Source organism: Suncus etruscus, chromosome 3 (genome assembly GCF_024139225.1).
Source record: "Suncus etruscus isolate mSunEtr1 chromosome 3, mSunEtr1.pri.cur, whole genome shotgun sequence".
NCBI lineage: Eukaryota > Metazoa > Chordata > Mammalia > Eulipotyphla > Soricidae > Suncus > Suncus etruscus.
In genome coordinates this window covers 146,260,971-146,282,254 of record NC_064850.1, presented here as the reverse complement: position 1 = coordinate 146,282,254, position 21,284 = coordinate 146,260,971, and positions in this window count along the sequence as shown.

Here is a 21,284-nt window from a genome sequence, read left to right as displayed (position 1 = left end):
CTATCCTGGATCTTTTGTGGTTCCAGATGAATTTTGTGATTGATTGTTCTATTTCTTTAAAGAATTGTGTCTGAATTTGGATAGGGATTGCATTAAATCTATATAGAAGTTTGGGTAAGATAGTCATTTTGACTATGTTAATTCTACCTATCCATGAGCATGGGATGTTCTTCCATTTCTTTAGATCTTCTTCAATTTCTTTCTGAAGTGTTTTGAAGTTTCCCTGGTAAAGGTCTTTCACTTCTCTTGTAAGGTTTATTCCTAGATACTTGATATTTTTTGATACTATCTTAAATGGGATTGTATTTTTAATCTCTCTCTCCTCAACTTCATTGTTTGTATATAGAAACGCTACTGTCTTTTGTGTATTGACTTTGTATCCAGCCACTTTGCTGTATTGGTTGATTGTTTCTAGGAGTTTTACTGTGGACTCTTTAGGGTTTTTGATGTATATCATCATATCGTCAGCAAATAGAGCTAGCTTGTGTTCATCTTTCCCTACTTGAATTCCTTTGATTCCCTTCTCTTGTCGGATTGCTATTGCTAGCACTTCTAAGGTTATATTGAATAAGAGTGGAGAGAGTGGACAGCCTTGCCTAGTTCCTGACCTTAGTGGGAATGCTTCTAGTTTCTCGCCATTAAGTATAATGTTGGCTGTAGGCTTTTCATATATAGCTGTAACTATCTTGAGGAAGGTTCCTTCTAACCCTATTTTGCTGAGTGTCTTTAACATGAAAGGATGTTGGATTTTGTCAAATGCCTTCTCGGCATCAATTGCTATGATCATGTGGTTTTTGTCTTTCATGTTGTTGATGTGATGTATCATGTTTATTGATTTGCGTATGTTGAACCAACCTTGCATTCCTGGTATGAAACCCACTTGGTCGTGATGTATGATCTTTTTGATGAAGTGTTGGATTCGGTTTGCTAGGATTTTGTTGAGTATCTTTGCATCTATGTTCATTAGTGAGATTGGTCTGTAGTTTTCTTTTTTGGTGGTGTCTTTGCCTTCTTTGGGAATGAGTGTGATATTAGCCTCATAAAAGGAGTTGGGGAGGATTCCTGTTTTTTCTATGGTTTGGAAAAGCCTTTGGAACAGTGGTAATAGGTCTTCTTGAAATGTTTGATAGAATTCACCTGTAAATCCATCTGGGCCTGGGCATTTGTTCTTAGGGAGTTTTTTAATTACCTCTTCAATTTCCTCTGAAGTGATTGGTCTGTTTAGACTTTCTAGATCTTCCTTTTCCAGTCTTGGAGGAGGGTGTTTGTCCAAGAATCTGTCGATTTCTACTGGGTTCTCTAGCCTACTTGAGTATAGTTGTTCATAATATGATCTCATGATATGTTGTATTTCTTGGGGTTCTGTTGTAATCTCTCCCCTTTCATTTGTGATCCTAGTGATTTGGGTGTTTTCCCTCTTTTTTTTGGTGAGTCTCGACAATGGTTTGTCTATCTTGTTTATTTTTTCGAAGAACCAACTCCTGGTCTCATTGTTTTTTGTATTGTTTTCTTAGTTTCGATATTGTTTATTTCTGCTCTGGTTTTTATTATTTCTTGCCTTCTGTTTGTGGTTGGATTTCTCTGTTGCTGTTGTTCCAATTCTTTGAGGTGATCTTTTAAACTGTTGGTTTTGTTGTTTTCCTGTTTCTTGACATAGGCCTGTATTGCTATGAGTTTCCCCCTAATTACTGCTTTTGCTGTGTCCCATAGATTTTGACATGTTGTCTCTTCATTGTCATTTGTCTCAAGGAATCTTTTTATTTCTTCATTGAGTTGTTCTTTGATCCAGCTGTTGTTAAGGAGCATGTTGTTTAGTCTCCAGGTATTAGTTTTCCTTCTGGTATACCCACAATTCTTAGATTGTTTCTTTTGTCCTTGTTGATTAGATATTGGATTTTTCCTTCCAGTGCTTTGCCTTTTATTTCTTTGTTGGTTTCTTGATCATTTTTTGATTGCAGTTTTCCTTCGAGTTCTTCTATGTGCTTCTCCAACTCTGTGTTTCTGCTCGTAAGGCTTGTTACCTTGTCTTTTAATTCCTTCACTTCTTTTTGTATGGACTCTCTCATGTTCTTTGACATTTCTTCTTTAATTTGGCTGATTCGTACGTCCATGGATTTTTTATATTCGGTTGTTAGGGTTTCTTTTAATTCTTTTAGTAATTCTTGCATTTCCTTCCTCATGACTGCTTTTAGGTCTTCTTCCCGTGGATCTGTGCGCTTTGGTGGACTTGGAAATTTGATAGGGTTTGTCATGGTTTCTCCAGTTATTAGCGATTTCCTTGCTTTACGCATTGTTCTTTGTATTTAATGGTGTATTTTGGAGTGCTGTGGCTTCTAATTTTGGCCTGCTTTGGTCCCCTTCCTGAAGGTGTTTCTAGAGGGGCCTGTTGGGTGAGTTTGTTGGGCCTAGCCCTTTTTCCTCCCCTTTGCTACCTAGAGTGCAGCCTTCCTGCTGTGGGTCTTGTCCCTTTCTGCTCCTTATTTCTGTCAGCGGTGCAGTTCCACTCCTGGCCACAATGGTTACTGGCGCTGTTGAGCCTAGCTCTCAGTCCCCCCTCCTTTCTCCGGGAGTCAATGGAGCTCCGCCCCCTCCACGCCTCCCTTGAAGGGTTCCCTCAGTTCAACCCTTCAGGCTCTGTCCTCACCCTTGGGGAGTCCCTGGTCCACTCCAGGGTCCAGGGAGGTGGACTGCTCTAGTTCCCCTGCGAGTCCAGATGGCTGGCCCTATCTCTCCCGTCTGTTCGGGTCGCTCAACTTGACTTTCTAGTCACCCACCTGGGGGAAGGGAGTCACTCAACCCTCTCTGGCTGGCACGCAGGGGTTCCTTGGGGAAGGATCCGTCCCAAATGCCGCGCGCAAAGAGACAGAAATTCCCTCACTCACTCCTCCAGCCGGCCCGCCGGGGTCCCTGGGGAAAGGGTCCGACCCAGACACCGGCGCAAAGAGACAGAAATTCTCTCACTCACTCCTCCAGCCGGCCAGCCGGGGTCCCTGGGGAAAGGGTCCGACCCAGACACCGGCGCAAAGAGACAGAAATTCCCTCACTCACTCCTCCAGCCGGCCCGCCGGGGTCCCTGGGGAAAAGGTCCGACCCAGACACCGGCGCAAAGAGACAGAAATTCCCTCACTCACTCCTCCAGCGGCCCGCCGGGGTCCCTGGGGAAAGGGTCCGACCCAGACACCGGCGCAAAGAGACAGAAATTCCCTCACTCACTCCTCCAGCCGGCCAGCCGGGGTCCCTGGGGAAAGGGTCCGACCCAGACACCGGCGCAAAGAGACAGAAATTCCCTCACTCACTCCTCCAGCCGGCCCGCCGGGGTCCCTGGGGAAAGGGTCCGACCCAGACACCGGCGCAAAGAGACAGAAATTCCCTCACTCACTCCTCCAGCCGGCCAGCCGGGGTCCCTGGGGAAAGGGTCCGACCCAGACACCGGCGCAAAGAGACAGAAATTCCCTCACTCACTCCTCCAGCCGGCCAGCCGGGGTCCCTGGGGAAAGGGTCCGACCCAGACACCGGCGCAAAGAGACAGAAATTCCCTCACTCACTCCTCCAGCCGGCCAGCCGGGGTCCCTGGGGAAAGGGTCCGACCCAGACACCGGCGCAAAGAGACAGAAATTCCCTCACTCACTCCTCCAGCCGGCCCGCCGGGGTCCCTGGGGAAAGGGTCCGACCCAGACACCGGCGCAAAGAGACAGAAATTCCCTCACTCACTCCTCCAGCCGGCCAGCCGGGGTCCCTGGGGCTATTATAATATATCTTAAGGTCTTTCTTTTTGTGTCTATTTTACTGGGATCTTTTGGTCCTTTGAATCTAGATGAGTATACATGTCACACTAGGAAATTATTATCTATTATTTTCTTCATTAGTATTTTTTAAATTTTGCTTTCCCTTTTCTCAAAAAGTGCTAAAATAAGAAGAATGAACTGATAAATATGTAAGGCTATTTGCTAAGTCTAATTCTTATCTCATTAATATAAAATATATAATTTCACAAACTGTAGATTAAGGGCTATGAGATAATAGAGTGGTTTTAGTGTGCATGCACCTAATTCTGTTTGATTCCTGGCACCACATGGTTTCCCAAGAAAGGTATATCCCTAGAAGTCCCTCAACACTGCTGGAGAAGCATAAGAAATATCTGATGTCAGGGACCCAGTCAGCACTACATTCTCAGGTCCTTCCTCAAACTGCCTATCCAAGATTAGTAACACACAACCCCCAAAACAACTATTTTTAGACTAATTTATCGTTTATTCAATTTTTCTTGCTATGAGAACTTTTATTTATACATTCCTAAGTCTAGAAAGAAGCTTTAGTGGCATTTTATTATTTTTTATTTATATTTTATCACCACTACTGAAGTTATAAAAAGAAAATATGTCAAATTTGTGGTGACTAAGTTGTAGAAGTACTATACAATAGTGAAAGAAAAGAAGATACTAGATGTATTATGTTTTAAGTAATGTAGCTGTGTAATTTGTGGACTGTCATGGGTATCCATTAGATAACACTTGCAATGTCTGAGAAACTATATATTAATTCAATTATATTTTATCATGAAAATTTGATTTTGAAGAACCTTTAATTTTTAAAATCTCAGTTCTGATACACACTATATAATTTAAACAGAGTAGTTATTGATTCTAATGTCTTAACTTATTAACTGATATGCAGTATTTTGACTTATTGTCTATTTATATAAGAGCAGAGGTTTTAATTGAATCCAAACTCATTGTGAGTCAACAATGTGGTATGACTGAAGTACAGAAAATAGCTATTTTAATTTTAGCCTATATAAACAGAACTATAATATCTAGAACAATTTGTGAGAGATTTCCCTCCCCATCCTGTTACATATTTGTCACCCCACAGATGGTATATTAAATTCCTTTGTGGATGCCAGACAAATATGACTGGAAACCATGTAATTGGGTAGCCATTTAAAAGACAGTGTAAATCCCACTCAAAAACACACTTTGGGAAATGTTTTCACCATCTTTGATTTTGGGAAAAGAGTGCACACCCAGCAAGTGCTCGCAGATTTTTCTCTGCTCTGCATTAAGGAACCACTCCAGGCAAAGCAAAGAGGACATATATGATATGGTGCCAGGGATTGAACTCCAGTTGGCCAAGTGCAAGCAAGCACTCAGTCTGCTTTTCTTCTACTGGCTTTAATAGAATGTTTTTGTGATTTCAATACTATTTTTTTAAGTTTTAACAAAAGACTAGAGATAATAGACATTTATTAGTTTGGGAATTTTGTTCAATTAAAAAAACCTACATTAATTTGTTTTTAAAACTGGGCTACTTTATAACTATGTTCTTTGTCATTGTGTCCCACAAAATGTTCAGATAGGGCATTTATTAATCAGGCCATCATGTAAGTGTTTATTTAACTGAACTGTAGGTAAAAGAAATATTCTTTTGTCTTGCATATATTTGAGACCCTATAGTTTTTTCAGTTCTGCAGAACATGCATGATTTTAAAATTTCTAGTACAGTTGAATAAAAGATGTATTTGTATATGCCATAAATTGTTAAATTGTGTGTGTTTGGGGGGGGAATTGTTAAGTTCTTTGCTATTGAGAGAATAGTTTAAGTTTTATTCCCAGCTCTGTCTCATGCTAATTTATAATCTTTGTCAATTTATTAATCTCTCTAATTTCACTTTATCATTTGAAGAAGAAAATAAAGGATGCTTGGAAATATTAAGTTCAATGAAGTATTTTTTAATGAATAGTTCTGGTATATATCAATTCTTAATAGAGGTCCTTGTTTTGCTTTTATACTAATGTTGTAGGGTACGTAAAAATTAAATTATATCATTGGAGAAAATTTACTACCAAATGATTCATTGGCAGGTGTAAAAATCAGTAAGAGTCTATCACATATATTTTAATAACAGGTGGGCTGCTGGAGACAGCTTTGCTTGCATGGTTAATATTGTAATTCTGAGTAAAGAATTTTAATTCTCAGCTTATTTGGATATTGGCCTTTCACAGACATGAATGTCACATATTGTGATATTCACAGGCCAAAGACTCTATCTTTATATATAATTACAGCTTGGGGAGAGTGAACACATAGTATGTTTGCAGACAATAGCAAAGCAAACACAGTAGAAGTTTTTCCATTACTGTTGTTCACTTTGGAGGATAGCTGTTGCTTAGGTAACTGCTCTGTTGCTGACATATGCTGTGACAGAGTGCATAGCAATAGTAACAATACTACACAAGCAAACATTTTTGACAGGCTTGAGATGAAGACATATGTTTCCCTTAAAAAACTTATGAGACAATGTGATTGACATAGATGCACTATCTAAACCAAAGGCATACTCATTCTTGAACCTACATAAAATTATACTTATACATATAATAAAGCTATTATATGTATCTTCTATTATATTTTTAGTTATTGCAAAAATGAGTCTGAACAAGATAAATAACTTTATAGAACAGTTGACAGTTTTTTATGATGAGGTATTATATAAATATTATCAAATGTTGAGCAATGAGGTTAAAAGAGTGAATATAAAGAATCTTTTTTGTGCTTTCTTTTTTTTTTTTTTGCATGTGATGTCTTCGTTGGATCTAATTTCTTGAAATGATTCTAATTCCATGCTGTTTAAGGTATTTTTTCTAAATGAGAGGTGGAGATGTAGATTAGATTGCAGTCAAGTAAAATGTTAGAGAAGATTTAGAGAAAATTGTTTTTCCTTGTACCAAGTAAATATTTTTTTTTAACACCACCCATCACCAGTGCAACATTCCCATCACCAATGTCCCAAGTCTCCCTCCTCCCCACCCGACCCCCGCCTGTACTCTAAACAGGTTCTCAATTTCCCTCATACATTCTCATTATTAGGACAGTTCAAAATGTAGTTATTTATCTAACTAAACTCATCACTCTTTGTGATGAGCTTCCTGAGGTGAGCTGGAACTTCCAGCTCTTTTCTCTTTTGTGTCTGAAAGTTATTATTGCAAGAATGTCTTTCATTTTTCTTAAAACCCATAAATGTGTGAGACCATTCTGCGTTTTTCTCTCTCTCTCTGACTTATTTCACTCAGCATAATAGATTCCGTGTACATCCATGTATAGGAAAATTTCTTAATAATAAAAATCAATGTCTTCCAAAATAAAATAATAACAATTTATATTTGTATAATTTATATAGGAAAATTTCTTAATAATAAAAATCAATGTCTTCCAAAATAAAATAATAACAATTTATATTTGCTGCTTGAATCAATTTGAAACAGGTGAGTTCTATCTTCATAATCTTGAGCTCACATTTCACAGATTATTTAATGTATTTAAGTGATGCAAAATAGTTTTGTTGAATGAAATTTACTTAGAAAGACATGAGAGGAAATAAAAGAATGCCGTTCAAGAAAGAACGAGTTTTTCCAGAGTGGGGAGAGTTGGAGATAAATGAGAGAGACATGTACAAGGAATGAACATAGGTTTGAAAGAGGAAGTCCTACCTTAAAACACTGGTGGAGGGAATGCTTCTGATTGTCACTATGTACCTTAAATATTTCCGTGAAAGATTCATAATTCACTTTGTTCACAAAGAATTTTTTAAAAAGTTGTTACTATGAGTTATTGTGAGTGTGAAATAAACTATGATCATATCACTACTACACAAGTGGTTCCTAGAAAGTCTATCATCTCAGAAAGAGAAAGTTTCTTCTCTCCCAAATTCTAAATTGTTCCTGAGAAACGAATGTTTTGTTTTATTTATTGGATCACATCCTGCTTTGCTCAGGAATTAATATTGGATCTACTCTCAGGATCACTCTTAAATTATTGGTGACCTATTGTGACCAAGTCAAGTGCCTTACCACTGTACCTTCATTCCATCAGTCAGTAAAGGACTGTACCTTGACAACTCTTAGGCTTATCAGTGCATCTCATGGTATTTGGGACACTCAAATAATGCAGTCTTTTATTTTTCTTAAGTAAAATCCACCATGTGGGATAAAGACATTTAAATATTTTTTCAAAAGGTCTTAAAAGCAAACAGAACAAAACAGAATTGTCTTTATAAGCGTAAAAAGAAAAAAAAGAACGAATGGATATCACTTTTTAAAACATTCTAACTCATTTTTGTGTATTATCCTAAATATATTTCTTTAGCACATTAACATGCTTGCACATATTCTAGATTTATATTACTGGAGTAAAATCTCAACCTCATAAATGTATTATTTTTCATGGACTTCAAATGTTGTTTTTTTCTATTTATATATAGACTATTTAATAGATCCTATATTGTTTCCCTCATGTTTGCTCATTATCATTTTGAATAGATGAGGGTCAAGGATTGAAAGTCCACGTTTCAGTCATTTGACCAATTTCTCTAGCCCAAAATGCCTTCAAAATGAAAACATCATTTTGAATAGATGTTATATAACTTTTTCTTAAGTTGATTTTTATATCTATGTATTTCAGTTTATTCTTTTTAGGTATCGAACTGAATCACAAATAGATGGATAGTTCTCCAAATATTTCAATACATATGAGTTGAATTATCTTTTATATTTTAGCTATTTTTGAAACTTTGAACCAATAAAAATATGAAAAAATATAATCCCTGAATCTATTCATAATAGGACTCTAACTAACCCCTATATTTTGTAAAGGTTTTTGCTTTAATGGTTTATAATTGCTAATTTCATTTTTTTTTGTTTTTGGGCCACACCCGTTTGATGCTCAGGGGTTACTCCTGTCTATGCACTCAGAAATCGCTCCTGGCATGGGGGGACCATATGGGACGCCAGGGGATTGAACCGTGGTCTGTCCTATGCTAGCGCTTGCAAGGCAGACACATTACCTCTAGCACCACCTCTCTGGACCCTATAATTGCTAATTTCAATGTATCACTGCCACATAATTTCTTATTTATCACTTCCACCACTTTTCCCCCTAAAATTACCACTGCAAATCTAACATCACACAATTGCTTTCTGAAGTACTGATATCTTGGAAGATTAATTAAAAGAGAAAGTATAAGAGAAACTAAGAAATAGCTCAAAAGACTTAAACACAGGTTTTACATGCAGGAAGCTGTTAAATACTTGGCCCTGCATAACTCCTGATCACCACAGGGATGGTTGTCAAATAGAAAACAAACAAAGAAAGGAGGGGAAAAAGGAAAGGAGGGGAAAAAAAAAGAAAAGTTAGTAAAGAGCATATAAATGAGATAACTTAAAATCCAAACCAGAAAAAAGTATGAGCAATTAATTTTCTGTTTAGTAATTCAATGATAGAAAGATGGGTAATTAAAAACATTTATCTAGTGATCTTTCTCACAATAATATAGAATGTCTAAAATATATCAATTTAAAGTGTGTTTTTTCATTTATTCTTGCATTTTTTAAATTTTTGGAGTCAAACTTAATTTTCATTATATAAAGAATGAAAAAATGTATGAATAAACAATTAAGACCACTAAAAGGTAAAATCCATGATTTATATGCTAAGTATATAAAAAAAAACCTCCAAAAACCCTTGATTCTTACATTCAATAGAACATAAACCATATGTATATGATTACTTATTAAATGTAAGTTACCGTATTTTCCGGCATATAAGATGATTTTTGAAACAAAAAAAAGTCAACCGAAAATCGGGGGTCGTCTTATATGCGTGTATATCCCCAAAAATGTTTCAATATGACGCTAAACAAAAATTGTCTGAATATTGCCACAAAACGAATTTTCCAACTCGATCCTGCACCAATCACTGCAAGGCTGCTCAACAGCCTTTCTAACTCAGCCAATCCAAGCAGGCTTTTTATGCATGCAAATTAGAGAATGTTCTGGACCCGAATCTACAATGTCAAAAGCCTGCTCAGATTGGCCAGAGTCAGAGAGGAAGTCTATTACAGTATAATCTTTGAGCCTTTGCTTGTTATGATTGGCTCACTGTGGTACATTCAGTTGCTGCACAGGAATGTTCTGTCTGATACAGTGACTATAGGCCTAAACCTATGTTTTAACTACAAAATTAGGGGGTTGTCTTATATGCCCAGTCATCTTATACGCCAGCAAATACGGTGTTTTTCATTAGAAATTATGGGAAGATAACTTCTTAAAATAAAACCACAGTGTCCAGATATAATATAAAAGGCAAAGTGCTTGCCATACAAGCTGACAATTCAGATTGATTCTCTATTACCTGATATGGTGCCAAGCAGTTTCAGGAGTGATCCCTGGGTGCAGAGCCAGGAATAAACCCTGAACGCTGTAAAATGTGGCCCTCAAACCAGGAAATATAGAAACAAAATGAAATAAAATCATATACCAGAGATATAGAGATGTAGCTCATTCAATAGTACATATGCATTGTGATGGAGGCACTGGGTTTGATAGTATGAGGGCTATTGAAAAATGACACCAGTAATCTTTGCAAACCATTAGGTATGGCCCCCACAAAATTATGAGTCACCATAAAATGACAAAGTTATTCATGATTGCTATTCAGGCATACAATGTCAACGTTAACACCATGTATAGATATACCATAGTTTGTTTCTTTGGGGGTGTGTGTGTGACACTCAGGAATTACTTCCAGCTATGCACTCAGAAATCTCTCCTGGCTCAGGGGACTATATGGGACATGGGGGAATTGAACCATGGTCAGTCCTGGGTCAGCTGCAGGAAAGGCAAACTCCCTACTGCTATGCCATCACTCAGGCCCTATATTATAGTTTCTTTATCCTATAAGCTAATCTTAGACACTTGTGTTATTTCCAGATTTTGGTTATTATGGATAGTGATGCAAGACACATATGGGTGCAAATTTTTGTAGGCCCTTAGGATATATTACAACTTTGTTGGGTCAAATGAAAGCTCATTCTTAGTTTTTTTTTAAAGGAATACAGATATTATTCATATTGTTTCCAAGAAAGATTATAAATGAGAGAGACTTTTTCTCCCTGTATTCATGACAGCACTAGGTGTCCTTGTTCATTTTGATGTGAGCCACTCTTTGTGACATTCATGGTTTTTTATATGCAAAAATTAAAAATCAGAAATATTTAAGTTTAACCAAGAGTAGGACATAAGCCTTCAAAGCATGACCATCCAGGTGCAAGATGAGCACCTTATGCTAACACTATCTTACTAGACTCCTCAGTTTTGATATTTTAGTTTTTATTTATGATAAATTGGTGTGTTAATGGGTTCGACAAAAATGAAGTGTGCATTCTCATAATTTTAGGTGCTGCAGAAAATTTATATAACAACATAAATACTAGTTTGAGATAGCAACTATCACTTTTCTTACCATTTATGTTAATCCTAGACTATCAAGCATAAAAACTAAACTATACTTCTATACAGCTATAGCAAATATTTAGAAAAAAATCAAGCAATATCTCAAAAAATCTCATGGATTCAACAAAATGGGGAGAGAATATAAACAGACACTTAAACAAAGAAGACATATGGAGGGCTAGTAGGCATATTTTAAAATGTTTATTTTCACATATTATTAGAGAAAGCCAAAATCCTAATCCTAGTCCTCTAACCCTAATCCTAAACCTAACCCTAAACCTAATTCTAACCCCTTAAATGAAATAACAGTTAGCAATGAGATAGCAGCTCATAAAAGTGAGAATGACATGTACAAAAAGACTGAAAACTGGCAATATTGGTGATTAGATGAGAAAGTAAGTTTCATTTACTGTCGGTGGGGATGGCATTTAGTTCAGTCTCTATGAAAAGAATTACTGAGATTTCTCAAAAGAAAATAAAACTTGATCTCCAATATGACCCAATGATTCTATTTCTTGGACTTTATTCACAAAACACTTCAAAATTATATATAATACAGGTATATATCTATTAGTTGACATACTCATTAAAATATTCTGGCTATGGAAACAAGTGTCCAATAACTGAGATATGTACACATAATGGGTGATTATACAACTGCAAGAAAAGAGAGAATCATGCAGTTTGCTGTGAAATGGGTAAAATTGAAGACTATTGTGTCAAGCAAAATAAGCCATATAAAGATGAAAACAATGCCAGACTATCCCATCAGTGGCATATAGAGAGACAAATAATGTTTTTGTGTTATGGGTGTACAAGTAGAAATGTTGGCCCACCTATGAGTTCTATACTTACCTGTTGGGAAAATCTTTATACTGGTTTCCACAGAGACTGAACCAATTAATATTCCAACCAATAGTCCTTTTAGATATGTGCCAAATCTTCTTGGTGTGCAATAATTCATTGCTTTTATTTGCATTTCCAAGATAATATGTGACAATCGACACTTCTCATACACCTATTGCCTGTCTGTATCCTTTGTGAAAGAATCTGTTACTCTCCTCTTCATATTTTTGATGGAACATCTTTTGTGTTGCTGATCTTTGTGAGTACTTCAAGGTCTTTCAAATATACTTATAAGCAGTTATCCCACTAATAAAGAAACCAGAGATATTACTATAAAGAAAGTCACAGACATTTATCCCTGGTAAACATCAGCACAAAAATCCTCAACAAAATCTTAGCAAGTCAAATCTGACATATCAAAAGGATCATATAACATGATCAAGTAAAAATTTTTCATGGATGCAAGGATGGTTCAATAGTCATATCTGTGAATATAATATATCATGTCAACCATAGGAAGTTAAAAGTTATGTGATCTGGGCTGAAGTGATAATATATAGCAGGAGTGTACTTGTCTTGCCCATGGTCAACCCAGATTTGATCCCCGGCATTTCATATCATCTCCTAAGCATGAACAGGAATGATTTCTGAGGTAGAGCCAGGAGTAACCCCTAACACCACTGGGTGTGGCCCCCCAAATAAAACAATTAAAACAAAAAATTATGTGAATAATGCAAAAAATTTATCTAAAACTTTTAACATAATAAATTATAAAAATCCTAACAAAAATACAGATAGAATATTCTTTTAGATAATAATGGCCATTTGCAACAACCCCATTACCAACATCATATTTGATGAAAATTTGTAACCATCTCTTTGAATCTGGCAAAAGTATTTTTACTTTCTCCATTATTATTAAATATAGATTTATAAGTCCTCACTACAGAAATTAGAAAATAAAAGTAAATCAAATTTTTCAAAAATGAAAAATAAAATTAAACTGTCATATTTACAAATGACATAATAATATACATAAAAGACCTAACTATACTTCTAAGAAACCCTTAGAAACAATTAACCAGTACAAGGTAGCAGACTACAAAGTCACAACAAAAGTCTCTTGAACTTCTATATTCAAATAACAAATTGGAAGAAAAAAACCATAATAAAGACTACTCAATTTAAAAAGTATGTAAAATCATCAAATACTTAAGCAACATTAAAATTCCCATAAAAGTTTCAATGAGATCATTTAAAGACTTAGAATAAACACTGCTAAAATTTATATGAGTTATAAACTTCCCTATAGCTAAAGCCATTCTGAGACATACTAAAGTGGGGAAGAATGGGAGAGACAGTACAGTGAGCCTTAACCTTTGACATGGTAGATTCATGTTATATTCCTGGTACAGAAAATAGTCCTTCAAGTCCTGCTAAGAGTGATCCTTGAGCATGGATCCAGGACTCAGCTCTGAACACTATAAGTTGTGCCTCCCAAACCAATAATATGGTTCACTTCCTGATTTATACTCTAAAGCTATAATAATAATAACAACTATATGATAATAATAGACTTGTCAGACCATTGGAATATAATTGGGAGCCCAGAGATAAATCCTCATATTTATGGCCATTGATCAAAAGAACAAATCTTCAACAAATGTTATTGGGAGAGAAAATAATATTAACAGTATTGTGAATCATGTTTCTAACAGAATTATGGTATATTGATTTTAAGACAACCCTTTTAGTTAATATCATTAATATTCATTTTGAAACTTGAACAACAAAACGTTAAGTCTTTCCCATGGTTTTTTAGTTCTGAACAGGAGCCCCAGTATTCTTTCAGCATCAAGAAATTGGTATTTACAGATGGATGGATACAATTTTTTTTACATCAGATGGATACAATTTAATAAAATATATTAATGAGCTTGAATGTCAAAATCATTGGGTTGAGGGGAAGAAACTTTAGTTCTGGGAAGATAGTAGAGGATATCTTCTCAGTACCCAACATGGGTTTGATCCCCAGAACTTGGGTGATCCTGGTGTTCCTCTGTATGGCATGGCTACCCAAGTACTGCCACATTTGACTCTGGTAGTTTCTGGCACCACAGGTTATGAGCACTGTTTGGGTCCCAGCATGCAACTGTTATCAGTATAAAGTGATTCATAGGAAGTCACTCCAGCATCTTGAATACTGTTTGGGAAGTTTCCTCCCACATAATAAAAGTTTAAAATATTAAAGGCATTTATTTAGTTGTGGAAATTATTGTAAATGACCAAAAGTTCTTTAAAAAATATTTTCTCCCAAATATTTTATTTGAACTTTTTTTCAGCTTTCTCCAGTGAGTATTTATTGTTTACCTATTTCTTAGTCCTTACCATTACAGGTTCAGCAACATGAAGGTAACATGTTTTGGCAAATATTGAATGTCATAGTTTTTATACTGTGAGTGATCATGGATATTTTTTAGCTTCTTCAAATGGTTCTGTAATGCAGTTATATTTGGAAGTTTCACAGTATGATGCAAAAGTCTCATACAGAGAGGAAGTTTATAAACTGCCATTCTACAACAAAAAGAAAGGCCAGCTGCTCATTCTGCGTGATTCCTCCTTGAGCTTTTGTATTTTTCCAGTTACCTTTCAAACTTCCTATTTATAAATTTATCTTTATCATACAGAAGGGTGAGAAAAACTCAAATTGGCCAGCATATTTTTACTCAACGTTGAGAGAAGCCATTTAAAGTCTGAAGTAACATACCAACAAAAAACAATCTGACAGAGGAAAAGGACCATACTTGACTATAGTCCTGAGGGCTGCAATCTTTTAACTTGCTATATTAAAAAAGATAAAGTTTTCACAATCCTGTTAAATTTTTATAAAAATTTATAGGCTAGAAAATTGCTTTTATCTTTTCATATCAATAATATTATATGAAAGAATAAAAAAAATACAAATTTTCTTTCATGAGAAATTAAAAACTAATATAAACTGATGTTTGAAGAACTTTAAAAGTTATTTATTTTTAATTCTTATTTTATGATCTAGTAGAATATAGCAAAATATACAGAAGAAAGTATGTCAGGTAATTAATAAAATTTATAAATGATTTTACTAGTACATCAAGCATGAAAAGGCAACCAAAAATAACTCAGGTTACTTCCTGAACTATAGAGTTTTCTGTTTCATTGACAGTTGTAGTGACATTTACAAACTTGAAATTAAATTAATACCAAATCTGCCTACACATTTTGAATTATTTCTGAAAAAATATCTTAAAGGTGACAAATTGTCATTTTACTGTATGTAATAATATCAAGTGCTATATCTTACTAACTTTGGTTTTCTACCCAAAAATTATATACTATTGTCTAATATTAAATTTTGCTATTTGAGGAAAATATAATATTTTACTAATGAATCTGGTTGGTTTATAACAATAGATATTTTTTAGACATTTATCTAAGCATTTCTTAAGAATCAATTCATGTGCTTATAACAAACATATAAAATAATTTCTAAGAATAATCTCATTTTGCACATATGGCTATTGAAATTTAGTAAAACAAGTAATTTCATTAAATTTATGAAGTATTAGAAAAAATATTTTACCTCCAAAATTTATATTATTGATCTTTACAGTGTTGCCTTTCATAAAATAGTAGCTTGATATGTTTATTCATAATCTTCTTGTGTTTCAGGGTACAGAGACTATCTTAAAAACATTATGCTTTAATTTAAATTTACCTTTAGTTCAAATTAAAATTAATTCACCATTACAGTTTTGCTGCACATTAGTGGGAGATAGGACATTTCACAATAGTGAAAAAATATTTTTCACATTTCCAAACTCAATATCCAATCCTAGGGTTAATAGCACATAGCACATACATCATTTAGATTGTGTGTGGCTGAGAGTAATAGAAAGTCACAGACAACAATAGGTTATACTTAATACTCGCTCATGAAAAAAAGGTATCTGGAAGTGGAAGTTCCTCTCTTGTAATAGGGGTGGCTTTATTATCAGAGAACTGCCTTGGTTTGTTGTTATGCCTTTCTCTGCAAGGCCCTCTCTTCCTTAGATTGGAAAGACATTTAGGTAACATAATTGAAAAATACTGGGCAAAAAGGACTAAAGACAGATGGGGAGCATTTTGTACAAGCTCAGTATTCATCTGCTTAATCTTATGTGCAATAAATTAGTCATTTTGACACGTATAGCATCAAGTGTGGCTGAGAAATGTGGTGCTTTGTTAAATAGCTACCCACTTAGAGCTGGAGTTTCTAATGAAAGAGAAACATGAATGAAGCACAGATATTAATGGAAAACTAATAAGTTCTGACAGTTCCAGGAAATACCTTTTAATTTCCACTTACAACATGAAAAATAGTGATTTCTAAAATCCCCTTCATATTATCATTCTTTTACACTATTCTCTTATAAATCTACTGTCTTTGTTCCTTTAATTAATATTTTTGTTGAGGGAGCATTCATTCACAGAGTGAATCTTTAGGGTGGAAGGTTAACATACTGTTATATCTCATCCAAATGCCAATATCTCTTCACCACTAACATACGTCTTTTCCAATTTCCTCCTCACCAGCTGTGGTTACAGTGTGTTTTGTCATGAGTCTTCAAATTTTTTGTTGTTGTTGTTGAGGTATCCACTTCTTTTTTTGTAATGGTTTTTATTTATTTTTTTTCAAACAGAAAAAGCCATTTTAATCACACATATACATTCATAGGACTTTAAACAAAATGTAATATAAAATATAAAAAAAACCAAAACCCCACAAGAAAAAAAAATTACATTTACTTGTAAACTGCTTAACAGCTGATGGGTTGGCTGACAGGGCTGCCCAAGAAAAGCAAAAGCAGATATAATGAGGTACATTTTCAATGAATAACCACCACAGATTATGTGAATTGCTCTAGCAGCCCAGTCACCTGTTCCCCAATCTCGCCTCCTTAGAGACAAACCAGGGCAGTCCTCCCATGAATTGAGGGCTCCAGCTATATCGATAAGCACCTCAAAGAACAGACAAAACAAACAAACCAACAACAAAAAAAACAAAAACAAAAACAAAAACAAAAACAAAAACTAAAACAAACAAACAAAAATCACGCCATGGTCTTGAATTAAGAAACATGGTATAGCACATAACGAAAGAGAAGAAAGGAAGAAAGAAAAAAAAATAAATATAATTGGGGACAACACTTTCAATAATCGCACCCAAACAGAAAAATCGACCAAAATAGATAAATAAATCAAATATAATAATAACAATAATAAATAAAGGTAATATATATTTATATAAAAAATAACCAAGATTTTGTGCTTTTTTTATTTGTTTTTTCCCTCCTGCCCTGGCACAGTAAATGTTGGGGTCATTCGAAAAGGAATTCACTTGGCCTAAGAGATATGGGGTTTCTCTGTCCTTGGAGCATACTGTCATGGGATCAACTCTAGACTTTGCTCATGATCAGGATCCTTTACTTTCCCGATGGTGTTTTTTTTTTTTTTTTTTTGGTGTGTGAAAACTTCTGCTCTATGTTTAGAGGTCTCAGTATCTGCACAGATCCTGAGGTGGGACTTATGATGAAGTCAGTCTTTGTGGTTCTAGAGGTTTTGTTACCTCAGTGTCATTTTAATCCATCTTCTGTGGTTGGTGATCTTGGTCTTTGCACTGAACCTAGGGTGGCACCTAGGATAGTGTCTTTCTTTGTGCTTCCAAAAGCCCCATTCCATTACAATTGTCTCTGCCGGACCTTTGGGACTGGGGATCATGATTATTGTGCAGGTCATAGTTCAAGCCCTAAACTAAGGCTTTTTTATTGGTCCCAAGATGTATACAGTCTGGTCGTGGTTCTTGCAGCCAGTCATCTGCAAATCCCGATCTTGGTTTTTGGACTAACCAAAGGGTGCCAAGACTTCTGGTTTTGTCTTGTCGTTAGTTGGTAAGGTAGGCTAATCTGCTCTAAGGTCAAGATGTTCGCATTTTCCTCGTTGTCAGGATAACATGTTAGAGCTGGGCCTTGTTGTTAGTCCCGCCGTATCAAGGCTGTCCCGGATAAAGTTTGTTTCCTGCAGCTATTGTGAAGAGCTGTGCCATTTCTATGTCGGGGATCAAGGGTTCAAGGCTGAATGAATGGTATCTAATCACCTGAGGTCTAAGTTGATTCCACATGACATATTTTCAAGGCAGGAGATATCCCCATATTGTAAACAACTATGAGTTCCTATCTCTAGTAGATAGGAGCTCTTTTTTTTTTTTATATGTAAGATTTCCCCTTTACTTAGTGTGCCTTTGCAGGGGGAAGTGGTGCTACATTATAATGTCTGTATATTTGTGAGTGGATTGATGGGATAACCGAAAAGGTCACATACCCAAAAACGAGGGGGAAAAAAAAAGGGAATTAAAAAAGTATGTGCTCACCAATATATATGTAGGACAATCATTTAAAAAAGATAAATAAATAAATTAAAAACAAAACAAAACAAAACAAAAACAAAAACAAAACAAAAAACAAAACAATAAAAATAAAAATAAAATAAGTTAGCGAAATTTTTAAGGAACCAAAGTGGTGCAGAGGACTACCTTACATTTGGGGGAGAGCAGGTAAAGAGGTGGTGTATTACAGGTTTTATGCCTATGTTGGAAGTACAGTTTTTCCCATTGTCTTTTGGTTTTTCTTGTGGTGTGTGGGTTCCCAGGCATCTTCCTAACACATCCTCTGACCTTCTTTAGATTGGTAAAAATTTGCAGCAGGGAGGTCTTGGAAGAGTTCTTGCATTGGGGATTCTTATGGACCTAGGCCCAGTTTCAAGGAACAGTCCGCGTTAGGGAGAGTTAGTAGGGAGGGCCTCGCAGCATAAGTCCACAGGGGAGTTGGCTGTCTTTTCTTGCAGGAGACGAGGTGTGGGTTTATCTGGGTGTCCCCTCGCCTGGGTGCAGGGTACTGGTTCGTTGGGTAGGAGGTCAATCTTGATGCCTAATAGAATAAGGACTGAGGGTGAAAAGTTTTAATATGGTGGGAGATCTGGATGGGATTGAGGGGTAAAGGGATAGTTGGATTTCCGGAGGGGAGAAAGGGGAAGGTATATGGGAAGGGTATGAAGGAAGAGAAAAGAGAAAATACCTTAGAGAGAAAAGGGGAAGAGAAAGGGAAAAAAGTAATGAGTTGAATAGAGAAAAAAAAAGAAAAGTAGTGAGAAGAGAGAAGAGAATAGCAAGGGAATGCTGGTTTGATTAAAAGTGTTCGAAGAATAGAGCCTGTGGTTTAAGTCTGTACGTCTCAGGTACTGCTTCGATGATCTGAATGATCACGTGCTTCAATTCTTGGACAGATTCTTGGACAAACACCCTCTTCCAAGACTGGAAAAGGAAGATCTAGAAAGTCTAAACAGTCCAATCACTTCAGAGGAAATTGAATATGTAATTAAAAAACTCCCTAAGAACAAATGCCCAGGCCCAGATGGATTTACAGGTGAATTCTATCAAACATTTCAAGAAGACTTATTACCACTGTTCCATAGGCTTTTCCAAACCATAGAAAAAACAGGAATCCTCCCCAACTCCTTTTATGAGGCTAATATCACACTCATTCCCAAAGAAGGCAAAGACACCACCAAAAAAGAAAACTACAGACCAATCTCACTAATGAACATAGATGCAAAGATACTCAACAAAATCTTAGCAAACCGAATCCAACACTTCATCAAAAAGATCATACATCACGATCAAGTGGGATTCATACCCGGAATGCAAGGTTGGTTCAACATACGCAAATCAATAAACATGATACATCACATCAACAACATGAAAGACAAAAACTACATGATCATATCAATCGATGCCGAGAAGGCGTTTGACAAAATCCAACATCCTTTCATGTTAAAGACACTCAGCAAAATAGGGTTAGAAGGCACCTTCCTTAAGATAGTTACAGCTATTTATGAAAAGCCTACAGCCAACATTATACTTAATGGCGAGAAACTAGAAGCATTCCCACTAAGGTCAGGAACTAGGCAAGGCTGTCCACTCTCTCCACTCCTATTCAATATAACCTTAGAAGTCCTAGCAATAGCAATCCGACAAAAGAAGGGAATCAAAGGAATTCAAGTAGGGAAAGAGGAACACAAGCTAGCTCTATTTGCCAACGATATGATGATATACATCAAAAACCCTAAAGAGTCCACAGAAAAACTCCTAGAAACAATCAACCAATACAGCAAAGTGGCTGGATACAAAGTCAATACACAAAAGAAAGTAGCGTTTTTATATACAAACAATGAAGTTGAGGAGAGAGAGATTAAAAATACAATCCCATTTAAGATAGTATCAAAAAATATCAAATATCTAGGAATCAACCTTACAAGAGAAGTGAAAGACCTATACCAGGGAAACTTCAAAACACTTCAGAAAGAAATTGAAGCCGATCTAAAGAAATGGAAGAACATCCCATCCTCATGGATAGGTAGAATTAACATAGTCAAAATGACTATCTTACCCAAACTGCTATATAGATTTAATGCAATCCCTATCCAAATCCAGACACAATTCTTTAAAGAAATAGAACAATCAATTACAAAATTCATTTGGAACCACAAAAGACCCAGGATAGCCAAACACATACTGAAAAATGAGAAGTTGGGAGGCATCTCCTTACCTAACTTGAAACTATACTATAATGCCATAGTAATTAAAACAGCATGGTACTGGAACAGAGACAGGACCTCAGACCAGTGGATCAGAACAGAATTCCCAGACATAAACCCCCAGATATACAGCCAACTAATATTTGATAAAAGAGGCAAGAATATGAAATGGAACAAAGGAAGCCTATTCAACAAATGGTGTTGGTACAACTGGAAACTCACATGTACGAAAGTGAAAATCGACCCATATCTCACTCCTTATACAAAAGTCAACTCAAAATGGATCAAAGACCTGGAAATCAGACCTGAATCTATAAAGTTTATCGAGAATAAAATAGGCAGAACACTCGAAGACCTTTATATCAAAAGGGTCTTTGAGAATGGAGCACCAATGGCAAGAACGTTAGCATCAAATATAAACAAATGGGACTACATCAAACTAAAAAGCTTCTGCATGGCAAAAGAAACCCTACTTAACGCAAGAAG